The 20,752-nt window shown below is 42.5% G+C and overlaps 1 protein-coding gene across 1 annotated transcript in view; it reads left to right on the forward strand.

The window, feature by feature from the left end:
- LOC129538938 (ankyrin repeat domain-containing protein 26-like) overlaps nt 1-18,757 on the forward strand; it is a 129,760-nt gene extending 111,003 nt beyond the window's left edge. The window contains 1 exon segment of the mRNA XM_088827883.1: nt 1,013-18,757. The gene's annotated coding sequence lies outside the window, so the exon portion shown is untranslated.
- The last annotated feature ends 1,995 nt before the right edge of the window (nt 18,758-20,752 follow it).

Raw genomic sequence — 20,752 nt, forward strand, 5'->3', positions numbered from 1 at the left:
AGCTAATGAAAAATGTGAAAGCATGAGCAGTCATAGTGAAAAATATCCTTCTTCCTCATTTATTCATCATGTACCATAGCTTGAAAAGCAATCTCTGAAGGTCTATGTATTTCTTTTTATTTCTAGCTGTATCCTTCTACTTCCTCCATCCCTGGAGCTATCTTCCTGCACCCTGACACTATTCTCAGAAAACGTGGAGTTCATCAACTTCTCAAGTGTCTGGTAGTGGTTAAGGCTAGGAAACCCAGACTCAAGCAGTCACGTTTATGTGGCTATCACTTGGTGGGTGACTTTAAAATTTCTCTGTCACTGAATACGTCACCAGTTTATCTTTTCCCCTCAGGAAATGCTCCAAACACCCACATCAATTTGGGTCCTGCCCAAATAGTTGGCCTTATCTCTTTCCCACCTTACTCTGCCCCTCAGCTCTGCTTCTGACCAGCCAGACTGTGTAGGATCCCACAGATTCCTTTCCTCACCTCCGGTCTTTGTACATGCTTCTCCCCTCCATCGCCTGTACTTCCTCCTGTCCTTCAGGCAGCTACATACATATCACCTCCACCAAAAAGCTGGCAGTATTGACACAAAGCCGGCCACCCCTTCCCGGCGTTCCTTGTGCCATCTTTTATATCTTTGTATTTGTGTCTCTCTGTGGAAATTGCCTGTTTGTCTGTTTTTGCAGTTTAGGGCATGTCATTTTTCAGGGTGGACTGGGTCACCTTCATCTTGTAATTCCAGTGCTTGTTACAGAACCTTTGCACATAGTTATTGAGTGAATGAATGAAGAGTGAGAAAACCAGGAGCTCTGATACGCAGCCCCACATGCGACCATGAGCTGATTATAAAATTGTAATCGTGATCAGTATTTTGTATTGTGTCATCTGTAGATAGATTTCATTTTTCAGAATACTAGGAAAGGTCTCAGGGTATTGTTGTTTTTTGTTTTATTTTACTAATCTTAATTAGCCCAAGTATTTTAGTTAAAAAGTATAATTCTTTCCTTCTCTTTCAGTTGATGCTCAGTTTGCATCTGATGCCTTTAGAGTGTCTTCTTGAGGATCTACAGTTGGGTCAAATGTGTGATGACCCAGTTTTGTAAACAGAAGAACAAGATATACAGATTTGGAAGGAAAAATACATGATTTAGAAAGATAAATAGTAAAAGTTTCCCTACTGGACTGTTTCCATGACGTTTCATTATTTCCCATTAAACATGATGAGCAAATCTTTCTTAAAGGAAAATGTTTTTGTATTATATGCGTATGATGAAATTTTATATAGCATTTTAAATGATGTTTCTCTGCATTTAACTTACTTTTTAGCAGATTTAAACATCAGCACTGTTGAGTTCCCATAGTCTAAGTGATAGTGTTAGTCAACCATGTCTGACTCTGTGCGACCCCATGGACGGTAGCCCACCAGGCTCCTCTGTCCATGGCATTCTCCAGGCAAGAATACTGGAGTGGCGAGCCATTCCCTTTTCCAGGGGATATTCCAGACTCTGGGGTTAAACCCAGGTCACCTGCATTGCAGGTGGATTCTTTACCATTTTAGCCACCGGGGACGCCCTTTACAAACTCAAACTGAACCCTAATACCAGCTGTTTAAACAGCACCCAAACAACCAGACTTGTCATTAATATTTAGTGGTGTTGATTGGTAGCCTTCTTGTATTTTCCAGTTTTTATCACATTATATAGACCTAAAGATTTAGATACTGCTGTTACGGCTTCCGTCAATGTTTTGATGTATTACAATTGTTAATAGTGTCATAAACTTACTATATGTAACTTTAAACTCAGATTCATAGCCCTTTCCTCAGGGAGAAATAAGCTTTGCTGCATTTTTGCCTTTTAAATGAATTAACTTTTTATAATTTTTATTTTTAATTAGAGGATAATTACTTCAAGGCTATGGTTTTTCCGTGGTCATGTATGGATGTGAGAGTTGGACTGTGAAGAAAGGTGATCGCTGAAGAATTGATGCTTTTGAACTGTGGTGTTGGAGAAGACTCTTGAGAGTCCCTTGGACTACAAGGAGATCCAACCAGTCCATTCTAAAGGAGATCAATCCTGGGTGTTCATTGGAAGGACTGATGCTAAAGCTGAAACTGCAATACTTTGGCCACCTCATGCGACGAGTTGACTCACTGGAAAAGACTCTGATGCTAGGAAAGGTTGGGGGCAGGAGGAGAAAGGGATGACAGAGAATGAGATGGCTGGATGGCATCACCGACTCGATGGACATGAGTTTGAATGAACTCCGGGAGTTGGTGATGGACAGGGAGGCCTGGCGTGCTGTGATTCATGGGGTCGCGGAGAGCCGGACACGACTGAGCGACTGAACTGAACTGAACTGAACTTTACAATGTTGTGATGGTTTCTGTCAAACTTTGACTCGAATTGGCCATAGGTGTACGTATGACCCCTCCCTGTTGAACCTCCCTCCCACCTCCCTTCCCATTCCACCCCTCTAGGTTGTCACAAAGCACCAGCTTTGGGTTCCCTACATCATACAGAAATTACCAAAGACACATGTTCCCCAGTGTTCATTACAGCACTACTTACAGTAGCTAGGACATGGAAGCAACCTAGATGTCCGTCAACAGATGAATGGATAAAGAAGCTCTGTATTATTCAACTACAGAAAGGAATGCATTTGAGTCAATTTTAATTGATTTTTCATTTACTTTTGGAGACAGTGTTAAAATTGGAGAAAGTTCGTCATGGATAAATATGATTTGCCTAAGACTTTTCACCTTATCTTTACCTATCTACCAATCTATTTTAGCTTTGCTTTTTGGAAAAAGTCTGGGAAAAGAGTTTTTTTTTTTTTTTGGAAAAAGCACGAGACAAACAGACATTATCACAAAACTCCCCTATCTCCCATATATCCTCCTAATGAAATGTGATTTGTTCTCCCATAAGTGTCTCGCCCAAGTCACTGGTTTTACAGGAGATGCCTTTTTCTCCTACTCCCTATTGTTTATTAAGGAGTATATCAACTCCCAGGAATGCCATTAATGCTGAAGAAGCTGATATGGAACATTCTATGAAGACCTACGAGACCTTCTGGAACGAACACCCAAAAAAGATATCCTTTTCATTTTAGGCGACTGGAATGAAAAAGTAGGAAGTCACGAGATAGCTGGAGTAACAGGCAAATTTGGCCATGGAGTCCAGAAGGAAGCAGGGCAAAGGCTAACAGTTTTCCCAAGGGAACGCACTGGTCATAGCAAACACCCGCTTTCATGTACATAAGAGAAGACGCTACACATGGACATCACCAGATGGTCAAGACTGAAATCAAATTAATTACATGCTTTGCAGCCATTCAGGTATGACCTAAATCAAATCCCTTATGATTATGCAGTAGAAGTGACAAATAGATTCAAGTGATTAAGTCCGATAGAGTCACTAAAGAACTATGAACTGAGGTTCATGACATTGTATAGGAGGCAGTGATCAAGACCATCCCCAAGAAAAAGAAATGCAAAAAGGTGAAATGGTTGTCTGAGGAGGGCTTACAAATAGCTGAGGAAAGAAGAGAAGCTAAAGGCAAAGGAAAAAAGGGAAGATTTACCCTCCTGAATACAGAGTTCCAAAGAGTAGCAAGGAGAGATAAGAAAGTCTTCCTCGGTGATCAATGCAAAGAAATAGAGGAAAACAATAGAATAGGAAAGACTAGACATCTCTTCAAGAAAATTAGATACCAAAGGAACATTTCATGCAAAGATGGGCACAATAAAGGACAGAAATGGTATGGACCTAACAGAGCAGACTGTATAAAGAAGAGGTGGCAAAAACACGAAGAAGAAATGTACAAAAAAGATCTTCATGACCCGGATAATCACAAAGATGTGATCATTCATTTAGAGCCAGACATCCCAGAATGTGAAGTCATGGCCTTAGGAAGCATCACTACGAATAAAGCTAGGGGAGGTGATGGAATTCCAGTTGAGCTATTTCAAATCCTAAAAGATGATGCTATTGCAGTGCTGCACTCAATATGTCAGCAAATTTGGAAAACTCAGCAGTGGCCATAGGACTGGAAAAGGTCAGCCTTCATTCCAATTTCAAAGAAAGGCAATGCCAAAGAATGCTCAAACTACCGCACAATTGCACTCATCTCACATGCTAGTAAAGTTATGCTCAAAATTCTCCAAGCCAGGCTTCAGCAATACATGAACCGTGAACTTCTAGATGTTCAAGCAGGTTTGAGAAAAGGCAGAGGCACCAGAGATCAAATTGCCAACATCCGCTGGATCATGGAGAAAGCAAGAGAGTTCCAGAAAAACATCTATTTCTGCTTCATTGACTATGCCAAAGCCTTTGACTGTGTGGATCACAACAATCTGTGGAAAATTCTGAAAGAGATGGGAATACCAGACTACCTGACCTGCCTCTTGAGAAACCTGTGTGCAGGTCAGAAAGCAACAGTTAGAACTGGACATGGAACAACAGACTGGTTCCAAATAGGAAAAGAAGTATGTCAAGGCAGTATATTGTCACCCTGCTTATTTAACTTCTATGCAGAGTACATCATGAGAAACCCTGGGCTGGAAGAAGCACAGACTGGAATCAAGATTGCCGGGAGAAATTTCAGTAACCTCAAATATGCAGATGACACCACCCTTATGGCAGAAAGTGAAAAGGAACTCAAAAGCCTCTTGATGGAAGTGAAAGAAGAGAATGAAAAAGTTGGCTTCAATCTCAACATTCAGAAAACTAAGATCATGGCATCTGGTCCCATCACTTCATAGCCAATAGATGGGGAAACAGTGGAAACAGTGTCAGACTTTATTTTTCTGGGCTCCAAAATCACTGCAGATGCTGATTGCAGCCATGAAATTAAAAGACGCTTACTCCTTGGAAGGAAAGTTATGACCAAGATAGCATATTAAAAAGCAGAGACATTACTTTGCCAACCAAGGTCTGTCTAGTCAAGGCTATGGTTTTTCCAGTGGTCATGTATGGATGAGAGTTGGACTGTGAAGAAAGCTGTGCACTGAAGAGTTGATGCTTTTGAACTGTGGTGTTGGAGAAGACTCTTGAGAGTCCCTTGGACTGCAAAGAGATACAACCAGTCCATTCTAAAGATCAGTCCTGGGTGTTCATTGGAAGGACTGATGCTGAAGCTGAAACTCCAGTACTTTTGCCACCTCATGTGACGAGTTGACTCACTGGAAAAGACTCTGATGCTGGGAAAGGTTGGGGGCGGGAGGAGACGGGGACGACAGAGAATGAGATGGCTGGATGGCATCACCGACTCGATGGACATGAGTCTGAGTGAACTCCCGGAGTTGGTGATGGACAGGGAGGCCAGGTGCGCTGTGATTCATGTGTTCACAAGGAGTTGGACACGACTGAGCGACTGAAATGAACTGAACTGAACTGAAAGCAGAGAGTGTTTTATTCGGTGGGAAAATCTTAGGACTTCAAGCCTGGGAGACAGCATCTCCGGTAGCCCTTAGAGACTGCTCCAAGAAGGCGGGAGAGGGAGTCAGCCTATACACAAGTTTGCAACAAAGGGCAGGCAGTCTGAACATCAAATATTACAGTTAATAAGGAAAACCAGATATCAAGTTAAAGAATTCAGTGTTCTCTCTGTGGGAAGATTCAGGAGCCTGGGATTATTTGAATCTTCCTTTCATGCGCATCTCAGCTATCTGGGGCCAGAATCCTGTTGTTTTTGTTTTTGTTTAATTTCTCACACCCCCCTCTCCCCACCCAGCTCCTCAGCAAGCACCATGTGGGGATGGCAGACATCTGCTGGATCACAGATATTGTTTTCCCTTTTGAGAGCCTTCATTCACGTTTGGAGGCTGGAAATTGCCGAAGGCGGTTTCATCCTTGTTAACTGATATGGCAGGGGATATTCCACTTTACAACCTGATGCAAACAGCCGACTCACCAGAACAGACCCTTATGCTGGGATAGATTGAGGGCAGGAGGATAAGGAAAAGATGGTTAGATAGCATCACAGAGTCAATGGACATAGTTTGAACAAACTCTGGGAGACAGTGAAGGACAGGGAGGCCTGGCGTGCAGCAGACCGTGGTCACAAAGAGTCGGACACGACTGAGTGACTGAACAACAATAACATCAGCGATGTGGCAGTGGGTGCGGCTGAGAAAAGACTTTCCTGGATTTTGTAGAATTTCCTGGATGAAAACTGAAGTCTTCTTTTTACCCAGTGCCTGTCCTGAATAGCGTGTGTGGGAAGGAGAAACGCTTGGCAAGGTTTAAGACTGAGTCTCATGAGCACAGCATAATAACGACGCTCACAAGCAGAACACTCTCCTTGTTTAATTAGATGGTAACTATCTATTCAGTTTCCGCTCCTGTGTCATCAGCATTTCAGGTGGAGGTACAGAAGAAGTGATTGGCCAAGTGGTTGTTTTCATTTTTTCTACATTGTCTAGGAGCCAAGGCCTTGAGGCAATTTCTTTTAAGTGATGCCCCAGATTCTCAGGTCTGCATTTGTAGCTGGCAAATCCCCACCACGGCCAGTGAGGTACAGATATTCCTCCAGATTTATGCCTTTGTCGTCACTATTCTCCCATGTCAGCAATTAAGAAATACAGGGCATAGTCTAAGCTTATAAGGAGTTGAACTTTATTGGATGTGGGAAGCATATGTGTCATTTTGGGACATATTATTTTAAATAATGGACAGGTCACCTCTAAGTCCACGAAGGAGCTGAAAGAATTGGCAACTAAGGCTGTTGATTGAAAAATGGACAGATTTCAATGTATAGGACAAATACTGGTGAAATTAGCTTTTTTGCTAACCGAAGAGACTCGGTATCTGTTGGTAAATTTGTGCTAGTTTATGCTTGCAGCACTGGAAACTAATGTGCATATGATGACGTGTATGTTGCCATGTCGGGTAAATCGAGTGCGTCAGAAGAAACCTAAGTCCCATCCAGGATGGGTGTCTGAGGTGGACCCTAGAATGAGAAGGAGGGCCATTTACAGAAAGACGGGTCAAGGATGCACTCCAAAGGGCAGGGAGTAACGTATGAGAAGAAGAGAATTCACTGAGGGGTATTTGATGTTAAAGCTTGTTGAAACTGAGTGTCATGCTTAGAATGTTATATGGGTACCCAAGCCTTTTGCTCAGAGGGAGTCTTGGAATGACCTTTATTAATTAATAACCTTTATGCAATATAAAGGAGGTGATTTCCCTGGTGGTTCAGACGGTAAAGAATCTGTTTGCAATGCCGGAGACCTAGGTTCAATCCCTGGGTCAGAAAGATCCCCACGAGAAGGGAATGGCAATACACGGCAGTATTCTTACCTGGAAAATGTCATGGACAGAGGATCCTGGTGGGCTTCAGTCCATAGAGTCCTAAAGAGTCAGACAGGACTAAGAGACTAACACTTTCACTTTCATAGTTACTTTTAAGACACAGAGATTCTTATTTATTGAACTGAAAGGAAAGGGGGCCAGCATATCAACAGAGAGATGATTTTTTTTCATCCAATCTGGAATAGTCAAGTAATTCAAACAGATAACATAAATGATTTAATGGGTTGAGTTAAATGCTCTCTTGTAATAAAGGCAATTTTTACATCTGTTGATTCTTGTTATTCCAGAATGGAAAGAGAGTCTGGGAAACCTGGTGTCTCAAAGAATCTGAAGTGGGTTGAATTTTAAATCCTACTCATCTTCCTACTCCTTTGCCTTAATGTTGCTTGAGTTGGGGTGAGGTTTTAGAGCAGCAACTTATCAAAAATATTGCATTAGACTTCAATCATTTTTTTCTTTCTAGTGACTTATTCCATAAACTCTTAAATCACCTGAAAAAATGTGAATCTTGACATCCTTCTGATACAATTCTCCCAAATATTAATAATAGAACAGGTGGTGATGGGAGAGTGCAAGAGCTGCCACTATATATCCAGCCAGGTGGGAAAGGACGCCATGATTGACTGCCTGGCACCCAGGTGGGTCTCTTGGGATTGCCATCATGTGCAAGGTGAAGCAATTTCTCAAGACTTCCTAACATTTATCCCCAAAAATCAGCGTGTTAGCCATCAATCCTTCGAAGGTTAAAAGGGACATTACTCAAAAACTGGCATGGATAGACAGCGTTTCAAGAGGCTGTTATGTCATTGGGTTTAAAACTTTAAAGGGGAGAGGAGATAGTTATTCTAAAGTTGACAACAATTGCCTCCCCTGTCGTGCCCCCTAATTCATCTGCTGGATCCTCTTTTTCATTTCCCAATTTTTACAAATGAGTCTATAATGAGTCCATGTAAGTACAAGTCTTTTTGTTGTTGTTTAGTGGTTCTTATAGAATTATATCCCTGTTTGAAATGGAAATAACAAGTCTTCAACTTATTATATGCATTTGGTTATTTCTAATCAAATTAACATCACAAAAATGTCTGCACATAATCTACAGCAGATGTTCTTCTCATCCAGGAATAAATTACAGTGGCTACTAGGTGGAAAGTTGTTTTGTTGTGCTGTTTCCCCCAAGAAAGGTCGTTAACGGAGAACAGCAGAACCTTTTGAATCCTTTGAATCCAGTTATTTTTTGATCTTTAGCTTTTTTACTGAACCAGTGGAAGTGAGTTTGAGCAAACTCCGGGAGATGGTGAACGACAGGGTAGCCCAGCACGCTGCAGTCCATGGGGTCTCAAAGGGTCGGACATGACTTTGCAACTGAACAACAACAACATTGTGCTCTACAGTTTAAACAACAAAGGCTTCATTAATAAATATTCTTTGTGTCATCAGGATCCAGTACGTGTCTATAAACTATGTACTCAGCTTTTCTGAGAGTCTCTCTCTTGAAAATCTCTGCTGTTCTCCCTGCTTCTTGAAATGCCACTTTGCTTGAGGCTCTTCCTCTGTTATGAATGCAAATACCCTGACTATGCTAATGCTTTACTCCTTGCCCAGTCTTAATTTGCAAGACTTTAAGGTGAATTAATCTATCATATCATCTAAAACACATTTTAATAAAAGAGATGAATAGCACAGGGTGGGCTGTGGAGTGAGGGACAACTTGATTTTGAAAGACAAGACGGGGATGGGGGGACAGAGCCAAAGATAACCTGTTGTGTTTGATTATTTTTCTTGGGATTAGCCCTGCTTTGAAAATAAATGTCTTCGGAGAAGGCAATGGCAAGCCACTCCAGTACTCTTGCCTAGAAAATCCCATGGACGGAGGAGCCTGGTAGGCTGCAGTCCATGGGGTCGCTACAAGTCAGACATGACTGAGCGACTTCACTTTCACTTTTCACTTTCACACATTGGAGAAGGAAATGGCAACCCACTTCAGTGTTCTTGCCCGGAGAATTCCAGGGATGGGGGAGCCTGGTGGGCTGCCGTCTATGGGGTCGCACAGAGTCGGACACGACTGAATTGACTTAGCAGCAGCAGCAGAGCTTTGAAAGGTACCTCCTCCTGCATTTTAAATTCCTGTAGTTTGCAAAACCAGCCATTTTAGGGTGTTTGTTGATTTTTTTTTTTGTCAATAAATACTAGACTGTCAACATGAAAAAAAAGAAAAGAAAATAGATGTCCTGCTTTGTTTGTAGTTTATCCTTTCTTTGCACAATTTACAGGATGTTATAAATGAATGAATGAGTGAGTGAATGAATGAAATTACCTTGACAGGCACCAGTTAAGAAGTTAGGGATTACCCTGATAGAATTTTGATTTTTTTTTCTTGGAATGAAAACAGATTTCTCTTACAATATCAGCTCCTCTCTGATATAAGAAGTCTAGAAAGATAGGAACTGTTTCCTGTGGGAAGCATTTCCAAAGATGAAGTAAGGCTGAACCTTCTATCTTTTTATTTATGTTTTTTACAGTTGTTTTTATTTCCACCTATTGTAGTAACTGCATTGTATAGTTGCAGACTTGTCTCTCTTGTCTCTTTAGGCTTATCCTGCTTATTTTGGTTTATACACGAGTCTGAATTTCCTCTTCTGCATCCCTGGGTATGTGAGCAACAGTGGAATGTTTAGCTTTATTTCCAGACTATTATTTGTACCTTAAACTAAATTGATGCCCAATCTGCCACAATTGGAATACAAAGGTGAGACTTTCAACTGCTATTATCTGAACTACGAAGAATTAGAAGCATGCTTAATTAGGATTTTTAAGCCAAGTTTTAACTTTCAAAATGAGAGTTCTCCCACCACCCACACTTTAAGTTTTACCTAGAGGATTGCCAATTTTGGGTAAAGACTAGAACTTTCAGAACCTACAAAGAGGTAGATAAACATTTAGAACTATAAAGTTCTGAAAACCGTTAAAGCTATGAAGATGAACTATAGAACTTAGACGTTGTTGCAGGTAGTTAGGAGGCCTTTAAGAGACATCACAGATATAAGTTCTCTCCTGAATCATTCAAGAAAAAATAGCTCACTAATATGAGAATTAGTCAAAGCTTTGGTTTTTCCAGTAGTCATGTGTGGATGTGAGAGTTGGACTATAAAGAAAGCTGAGCATCAAAGAATTGATGCTTTTGAACTGTGGTGTTGGAGAAGACTCTTGAGAGTCTCTTGGACAGCAAGGAGATCCAACCAGTCCATCCTAAAGGAAATCAGTGCTGAGTATTCATTGGAAGGACTGATGTTGAAGCTGAAACTCTAATACTTTGGCCACCTGATGCAAAGAACTGACTCATTGGGAAAGACCCTGATGCTGGGAAAGATTGAGGGCTGGAGGAGAAGGGGATGACAGAGGATGAGGTGGTTGGATGACATCACCAACTCATTGGACATAAGTCTGAGCAAGTTCCAGGAGTTGGTGATAGACAGGGAAGTCTGGTGTGCTGCAGTCCATGGAGTTTCAAAGAGTCGGACACGACTGAGTGACTGAACTGTACTGAACTGAATACAAAAATAGTATGGTAGACTTTCTTTGGAAATTGGTATATGTGGGAAATTTGATAGACGGCATGATCATATGCTGGGTACATGTTTTTCCTCCTCTCCCTCCGCTGTGCTGTCTTGGACCATAAAGAGGAATCTCTTATGTATCTCTGGGAAGCACTGAGGTGGGCCTTTCAGTGCATCTTGTCTGCATCCTCCCCATCTTTTCCCCGTCGGACAACTGCTGATTTAATTGCCTGGCCTGGCTCCCTGTCCTCCTCTCCCAGCAGCCCCTCTGCACCTTGTAGGCCTTGTCCTTTCCAACCTGTGGACCCTCCATCCCCACCCCCACCCCCAAGGCTGACCCTGTCAGCCTCTGTCCGCCTTACCTGGCAGGTGCATTCCCGGAGCAGGAGCCCCCACCTGCGTTCTGAGCATCACTGTCCACTCCAGCCACAGATGAGGCTGACGTATTGCTCCCTCACTCCCATACTGATTTCTGCATTGTTCCTGAACTTCAGAAAAGGTTATCACAGGTCAAGCTCCAACTAGAACACGTCAGATGACCTGATTAGCTCCAGTAGAAGAGAAGTTCCCTGAACTGCCCCCGATGGTGTCATGTCACCATTGCTGTTCAGAGGAAACTTGGGGGCTGGGTTCCGTGTCACTCAGCAGAGGTGGCAGCCCGCTTTTCAGGGGCTGACAAACCACATGTGCACAGATGAATGGCTATAATGAGAATGCCTACTTACTTCTGATGAGAAATACTCTTGTAAAGACAACTGGATGAGTGTTTGTGTGGATTTACACATCCTCTCACTTTGGTTGTGTTAGAATTCAGAGGTTGCTTGGGGAGAGGAGGTGAGAATCAACAGACTCTTGACTGGTCATTCTGAAGGTGAGTGTCATCAGGCAGACGGTTCCATGTCGGCGTCGGGGCCCCGGCCATGACCTTAGCAGTGCGTCAGAGGCTCAGGGTCAGGCTGGAGGAGCTGGGGCAGCCTTGGCTTCCTAGCTCTCCTTTCATCACACTCAGTGGTCCTTCTCTCCTGTGGGCACATCCTTTGAGCGTTCGTGTGAATACCTCCAGTCAGGAGAGTCAAGGCCCCGCCAGGGGACTTTCTATATTTTTGGGGACAGTGTATGAGCTCTGATCCAGTTATTGGAGGGCAAGGTTTCCCTCAATACTCCCCACCAGGAGGCCATTTCCACTTTTGTGGACATCCAGCCTCTGTTGTACTTGAACTCCCAGCAGCCACCACTTGTGGCTCTATGAAGGATGACAGCCACATATATAAAGTTCTGTAAGACTCTGAGGGCCTAATTACTCCCTTATCAACCAGTTGTGATGGATGTGGACCCGTCTTCTGTGGGCACCAGCCTCGGGTGTGACCTACACTGACTGCAGGGTCTCTCTGGCCGGAGCCAGTGGTGGTCTCAGAGGGACTTTGCCTGAAATCGCCCTGTGGCTCAGCCTGCTTCTCTTCCTTCAGGGTCTGGTTTCTCCTTCCCCAGTCCTGACTGACTCTTCCTGGGGACACATTCTCATAAATCACTTCTACATAAATCAGAACCTCGGGCTGGAAAACCAACCTAATTCAGACAGTATCCATATTTCATTATAACTCAATTTGTAATGTCTGCAGTGGAGAGATCACCTGATTTTCCCCCCATGTCTCTAAAGAGCCTCTATAAGCCAATAGGATTAGCAAATTGATCCCTAATACATCCACTGGTTAGCCTGATGCCTTTGTGTAGTTAACCAGAGTGAGGAGCGCATGAAAGCTCCTGTGACATGATGGATCAAGGGTGTGGGTCGGGGGTGGGCACCACGAGTCCAGGGCTGGGGTGAGAGGCCTGGGTCTCAGCTCTGCTCTGAGTCCTACTAGTGTGGCCCTGGGCAAGCAGACTCAAATCTGGGGGCAGGGGTGGTTCATTCAGAAAAAAGCGACAAGATGAAATTAGAAAATGTCTAAGCTTTCCTTGGTTGAAGAGAAAATAAAGGCTCTGGAACAAAGTTTGAGTGTTTAGAGCAAGCTTTATGGGCAAACAGCGAACCCAGCACTATGCAGACAGTGCACAGTGCATTCTGACGGATGCAGCTCAGCTAAGGGCATAGCCAGGCCTAAAGAGCTGAAAACCATTGTCTCTGTGTGAGTCAAGGGTCTCCAGGGACGCAGACCCCCACCCTTCTTGATGTATACACAGAGAGAGAGAGAGATTTATGTTAAGGAATTGGCTCTCACACTTGTGAGGTCTCTAAGTTCAAAATCTGCAGGACAAGCTGGCCAACTGGGGACACAGGGAAGACGATGTGGTAGCTTGAGTCCGAAGGCTGCCTACTGGCAGAAATTCCCTCTTCTATGGGGGACATTGGCCTTTTCTCTTAAGGCCTTCACCTTGCCGGATGAGGCCCACCTACAGGATGGAGGGAGTCTGCTTTACTCAGAGTCTGCTGAGTTCAGTGCTAATCTCATCTCATAGCACCTTCACAGCAGCCTCCAAATGGCATTTGACCAGGTCCCTGGTGCTGAGTCCTTGCCGATTTGATAGCTAACATTAGCCATCAACACTGTTCTTCGCTGGGAAGTCAGAATTTCTGTATGATTGGCCGGTGATCTCTGGGCTAGTCAGTTAGGCCTGGAGTGAGAGCTGAGAGGCATCCAGGACATGTGGCTCCAGCGGTCCTTCAGCACCACCGCGGCTCAGCTGGGCAGCGAGGCTGAGATTCTGAGCCTTCACCGTGACTTTCTGAGACCTGCCTGGGGAATCAGTAGCGATCTATGGTCGCCATTTCTTCCTCCAGGGGATCTTCCCAACCCAGGGATCAAACACACATCTCCTGCTTTGGCAGGTAAATTCTTTACCACTGAGCCACTGGGAAGCCCATGTATTATTATTAACACTAAATACAAAAAAGAACAACTGTTAAGATCAAGTTCTTCTTTTTACTACTATACACTGCAGGACTTCAGAGTCTTACCATTAATCCCATAAGATAAAAAAAACATAGCTTACACTTCAGAAAAGAAGATTATTACACAAGAGGGAAGTGGTTCAGGGATGGATTGTGAGTCAAACATTTTTGTGGTTAGTTAGTAGATAAGTTTAATATCTTTGAGGTCAGTAATGCAATTCTGAGGTCAAAACATTACATAATAAATGAACAACTGCAGAAAGGCTGTGCCAGAAGGCCTTGGAGAAGCTGCCCACTCCAGTATTCTTGCCTGGGGAATCCCCATGGACAGAGGAGCCTGGCGGGCTACAGTCCATTGGGTCGCAAAGAGTCAGACATGACCGAGTGACTGAGCGCACAGCACTACTGAAAATAACCCATTTCTGAAACAGTACTCCCACCATGACAGACCCACAGCTCTTTATGTCTTTTGTCATCTGAAAGGCAAGACTACTGCTGAATTCAGGTAATAGCTCCCATAATCCAGCCTGGAATTACATCGTGACCAAATGATTGACAGTATCTAAGTTTGACAGATTTGTGTTCTGTTCAGATGTTTAGAATAACAAGGAGTTTTTAATCATGTGTTTGATGTGAAAGTCTGAGGTATAATCAGAGATTATACTTCAGATTACAATTCACATTTTTCAGAGGGGATGTATTATTTTCAATCTTAAATCTCCCATGTGCCTCCAGTTCATGTAACTACAATGCTGGGTGATCAACATTACTCAGCAAAAAAAAAAAAAATCAAACATCCTTGTTGAGAGAGAGAGGTAAAAGGAAAAAGAGAAGAAGATGCAGTGTAGCAAGTTAAAGGGAGATTTTTGAGCTTTGCTGCAGGAATCCCAACATAATAATTCATATTTTAGCATTTCATAGGAAATATAAAGTTTTCTAACTTCTCTCCTTTCAGCCAGAAATTTATGCAACTCCACACACAGGGAAGATTTTAATTGAGAATTAATTGTCACTTTTTTGTTTTAATAAAAATTAAAATACTGTGATAATGGTGCAGTTATTCTTGAGATTTTCCACCATTGTTGGGAAAAAATAGGCTTTAACTGAAATGATGCCAAAAAAAAACAGATAATAAACAGTACATTGCATGTGTGATTTCATTATTATTATTAAACGATCAATGTTTCTATCAATTTATTAAGGTGTGAAAAAGGTATGTTCTGAGAAAGAGGAATAACAGTATTTCAAGGAGGCATAAAACAGTCAAATATATTTCAAAGTGACTTGAAATAGGTACTTTGTAACCCCGTGGACTGTAGCCTGCCAGGCTCCTCTGTCCAGGGGGATTCTTCAGGTAAGAATACAGGAGTGGGTAGCCAATTCCTTCTCCAGAGGATCTTCCCAACCCAGGTCTCTTGCATTGCAGGCAGATTCTTTACCATCTGAGCCACCAGAGAAGCCCTCCAAAAGACAAAACTAAATGAAAATCCCAATGCCTTAAGGCACGATAAACCTATTTCTCTCTTGTTTTCTCAAAAATCACCCCAAGGTACAAGTGGAAAAAGAAACAAAGAACACAAAAGTTCACCATCCATGAAACTAGAAAATAATCAAACAGTTCAGATAATGGTGTGTGTGGGTGGCAGGCAGGCAATGAGGAAGAGTTGGTTTGCCAAGGAAGCCTTGAAGAGACTGGAGGACAGGAAGCCCTAGCCACATGGCCTGCAGTCTCACAGGTGCAGAGTGTTCCAGATGCAAGTCTCAGGCACAGAGAATGGTGGGTGAGAGGAGCCGAAGGATACAAGGGTGTTGAGTACGGTCTGCATGTTGGACAGTGAGCCTCCCTGTGCCCCCTCCACCCAAAGACAAACTAGTCAGGGTGATGCTTCTCCAGATAAGAGAAAGAGGAACTTCCTCTGGAGAAGCTGAAATACCTCAAGGAAAAAACTCTACCGATATTGGCAATTAGGGATTCCTGAAAATAAATTCCCTTGGACAGCAAGGAGATCAAATCAGTCAATCCAAAAGGAAATCAACCCTGAATATTCATTGGAAGGACTGATACTGCAGCTGAAGTTCCAATAATTTGGCCACCTGATGCAAAAAGCTGACTCGCTGTAGTCACAAAGAGTCGGACTCAATTTAGTGACTGAACAACATCAAGAAATAAATTCAGCTTTTTTTCTATTCAGTGGGATGCCTTTTCATTGTGTTGATGGTTTTCTTTGCTTTGCAAAAGCTTTTTAAGTTTAATTAAGTCTCACTTGTGGTAAAGACAGCTAGTAAAGAACCTGCCTGCCTATGCAGGACATGAAAGAGATGTGGGTTTGATGCCTGGGTCAGGAAGACCCCGTGGAGAAGGACATAGCAACCTACTCCAGTATTCTTGCCTGGAAAATTCTGCAGATAGAAGAGCCTGGTGGGTTACAGTCCATGGTGTCACAAAGAGTTGGACCCAATTAAAGGTACACGTGCGCACACGCGCACACACACACACACACACACACACACACACACACAGGTGCTGCTTATTTATTTTGGCCCTTTTTTTTTTTTTGCCTTCAGTTCATTTCAGTTTCTCAGTCATGTCTGACTCTTTGCGACCCCATGAACCGCAGCACTCCGGGCCTCCCTGTCCATCACCAACTCCCGGAGTCCACCCAAACCCATGTCCATTGTGTCGGTGATGCCATCCAGCCATCTCATCCTCTGTCGTCCCCTTCTCCTCCTGCCTTCAATCTTTCCCAGCATCAGGGTCTTTTCCAGTGAGTCAGCTCTTCGCATCAGGTGGCCAAAGTATTAGAGTTTCAACTTCAACATTGGTCCCTCCAATGAACACCCAGGACTGATCTCCTTTAGGATGGACTGGTTGGATCTCCTTGCAGTCCAAGGGACTCTCAAGGGTCTTCTCCAATACTACAGTTCAAAAGCATCAATTCTCTGGCTCTCAGCTTTCTTTATAGTCCAACTCTCACATCCATAAATGACCACTGGAAAAACCATAGCTTAAGGGAAACATATTAATAATACTGCTATAGTTTACATCAAAAGTATGCTGCCTGTGTTCTCTTTTGGGAGTTTTGTGGTTTCAGGTCTGATATTTAAGTCTTTAATCCATTTTGAATTTATTGTTTTGTATATGGTGTGAGGAAATGTTCTAATTTCTATATTTACATACAACTGTTCAGTTTTCCCAGTACCACTTATTGAAGAGACTCTTTTCTCCATTCTATAGTCTTGCCTCACTTGGCATAGATTAACTGACCCACCATAAGTGTGTAGATTTACTTCTGAGCTCTCTGCTCTGTACTATTGATCTGTGTGACTATTTTTGTGCCAGTACCAAGATGTTTTGATTAATGCAGTTTTGAAGGATAGTCTGAAGTTGTACAGAATAAATAAGCAACAAGGATATATTGCATAGCACAGAGAAAAATAGCCATTATTTTGTAATGACTTAAAAGGAACATAATCTATAAAAATATTGTATTGCTATATTGTACACCAGAAACTAATAAAATGCTGTAAATTCACCTGTATCAATTAAAAATGAACAGCCAAAATAAGTCCAGTTCATTCTCCATTTGTTCACCCATCTAAAACTCTGCCTGCCCTAGGAAATTCCAATCAGCGTTTTGGCAAAGAAGGATCATCCGATATGCAAGGAGTGATGTATGAAAAAGGCTAAATCAAAAGCAAATAAACAGAAAAAGGAATACAGAAGAAATAGAAGGCTGAAAAATATTTAACAGAAAAGAAGATAAAAGATGATTCACTCATGGAGCAAGAGGATGCTGTTCTTTAAGTATTTGAATGACAAAGAAGCACACTTCTAAATATAAAGATATAGATATAAAAGCCTAAATATAATGTTTAAGAAAGTTTTGAGACTTTAGACTAAAAAATAGAAATGCACATTGAAGAGAAATGAAAGAAAAATAGAGGATTGATCCAACTGGTCCAATATCTGATAGGAAGAGTTCCAGAGAGAATAAACAGAAAAATTATCAGAATGATATAATAAATATTTCCAGAACCAAAGACCAGTCTCTAGAATGATGTAACAAAATTTATCTCCCCTTTCTGCTTCATTGACTATGTCAAAGCCTTTGACTGTGTCAATCACAATAAACTGTGGAACATTCTGAAAGAGATGGGAATCCCAGACCACCTGACCTGCCTCTTGAGAAACCTGTATGCAGGTCAGGAAGCAACAGTTAGAACTGGACATGGAACAACAGACTGGTTTCAAATAGGAAAAGGTGTACGTCAAGGTTGTATATTGTCATCTTGCTTATTTAACTTCTATGCAGAGTACATCATGAGGAACGCTGGGCTGGAAGAAGCACAAGCTGGAATCAAGATTGCTGGGAGAAATATCAATAACCTCAGATATGCAGATGACACTACCCTTATGGCAGAAAGTGAAGAGGAACTCAAAAGCCTCTTGATGAAAGTGAAAGAGGAGAGTGAAAAGGTTGGCTTGAAGCTCAACATTCAGAAAACCAAGATCATGGCATCTGGTCCCATCACTTCATGGGAAATAGATGGGGAAACAGTGGAAACAGTGTGAGACTTCATTTTTTTGGGCTCCAAAATCACTGCGGATGCTGATTGCAGCCATGAAATTAAAAGACGCTTGCTCCTTGGAAGGAAAGTTATGACCAACCTTGATAGTACATTAAAAAGCAGAGACATTACTTTGCCAACAAAAGTCCGTCTAGTCAAGGCAATGGTTTTTCCCGTCGTCATGTATGGATGTGAGAGTTGGACTGTGAAGAAGGCTGATCACCGAAGAATCGATGCTTTTGAACTGTGGTGTTGGAGAAGACTCTTGAGAGTCCCTTATACTGCAAGGAGATCCAACCAGTCCATTCTAAAGGAGATCAATCCTGGATATTCATTGGAGGGACTGATGCTAAAGCTGAAACTGCAATACTTTGGCCACCTCATGCGACGAGCTGACTCACTGGAAAAGACTCTGATGCTGGGAAAGGTTGGGGGCGGGAGGAGAAGGGGACGACGGAGAATGAGATGGCTGGATGGCATCACCGACTCTGTGGACATGAGTTTGAGTGTACTCCGGGAGTTGGTGATGGACAGGGAGGCCTGGCGTGCTGTGATTCATGGGGTCGCGGAGAGTCGGACACAACTGAGCGACTGAACTGAACTGAACTGAACTCATGCCCATCTGGTGGCTAAACGTAAACCAAATATCAATCCACAATAAAGGATTCCTGCATCAGAAGACCCATCAGCCCCACTCACTCTCCTGTCTGTCTCCGCCTCCTCCCGTCACTCCAGGGCGTGACCCTGGCTGCTGTTGGCTTTGGGTTCACTTTGTCGTCACTGGTGAGTCCATTTCCCTCTGTGGTCTATCTTCTGCTCCCTAGAACCCAAGTCTTTTTTCCTTCTCAGTTCCCACCTCCTCATTCTGTTGAAATATGCCTTCCTGTGGCTTCCTGAGAAAGGTTCCAGAGACTTCCCTGGTGGGCCAGTATTTAAGAATCCACCTTGCAAAGCAAGTGGTTTCAATCCCTGGTTGGAGAGTTAAGAGCCCACATGCCATGGCAACTATTGAGCCCATGAGCTGCAATAAATGTGGCCACAAATATTCTGCAAGCTGAAACTAAGACCCATCAATCAGCCAGGTGCCCACACAGACACAGACAACCCAGGGGCTTCAATAAAATGCAGAAAAGAAGGTCAAAAGGGATGTGAGAATAAGAAAAATCTCCTGGATTCCAGTCTCCAATGATCACTGAAGTGTACTTATTTTATTACGTATTATTTATCTGTTTGGGTGTGTTGGGTCTTATTTATTAAAGTCTAGAATGATGTAACCCAATGAATGCCCAGCACAATGAATAAAGATAAAAATAAAAGACCTATTGCAGGTTATATTATCTTCTGATGCATCTGATGGGACGGAGAAATGATCTTGAGAGAGTTTTGCACAACTGCCAAAGGATGCAAAAAGATTTAGTAAATATTCAAAGAAAATGAAAAAAATCATAAAAAGATGTGTACAGCAATTGTAGGCAAAGCGAAAGATGGCATAGAAATGAAAATATAATTGCAATGCATATTGATTATAAATACTTACATATGTGTAATGTATAACTGTAAATACTAATGTGGGGTTAATTCAAAATTAAGTAAGATTATGTTGAAAGGTTAAAGAGCATGATTGTTGTCATGGGTGTTCAATCATGTCCGATTTTCTGTGACCCCGCGGACTTTAGCCCGCCAGGCTCCTTTGCCCATGGAATTTTTCAGGCAGAAATACTGGAGTGGGGTGCCATTTCCAGGGGATCTTCAAACCCAGGGATTGAACGTGCATCTCTTGTGTCTCCTGCATTGACAGGTAGATTCTTTACCACTAGTGCCATGTGAGAAGTCTCAAAGAGCATGCAAGTGTGCTAAAATTCTCAACTCTGAAATGTTGGATAAATATTGAGTAACATTATTGAATCATTATATATATCTATAAAAGGAAAATGTTTGAAATGTTGAGTGAAGTTTCCTCTGGGGAAAGAAAGACGTGGAAGATCAGGAGACAGGAATATTGTTTTTGTCATAAGATTCTTAGAACTATCAACTGCTTAAAACCATCTGCAAATAGTACTTTAAATAAAATAAGTGTTAGTAAAAAGTAAAGCTAAAAAATCAACCCAACATTTCTAAAACCTCAAGACATCAGAACGGATCTGGTCTCGTGAACAATGGTTGATACGTGGAGGCCACATCCACTGTGGCTTCTGAAATCAGTACGGATGACTTCTTGGCATCAGACCACATCGCCCGGCCATTGACCACTGATGTTCAGTAACAATGCAAACAAATGAACCCTAAAAGAGGAGCTCAGATCACCATCGCACCGCAGGAATCCTTTATTGTGGATTGATTTTCGATTTACGTTTGAGATTTACTGAGGACAAGGGAGTTTGTTCTCTCTGTTTCTCTCTCTATCTAATACTGGACAAGCACTTTCAT

This window comes from Moschus berezovskii, chromosome 19 (genome assembly GCF_049115385.1).
Source record: "Moschus berezovskii isolate FMDL1 chromosome 19, NW_MosBer_1.0, whole genome shotgun sequence".
Taxonomy (NCBI): Eukaryota; Metazoa; Chordata; class Mammalia; order Artiodactyla; family Moschidae; genus Moschus; species Moschus berezovskii.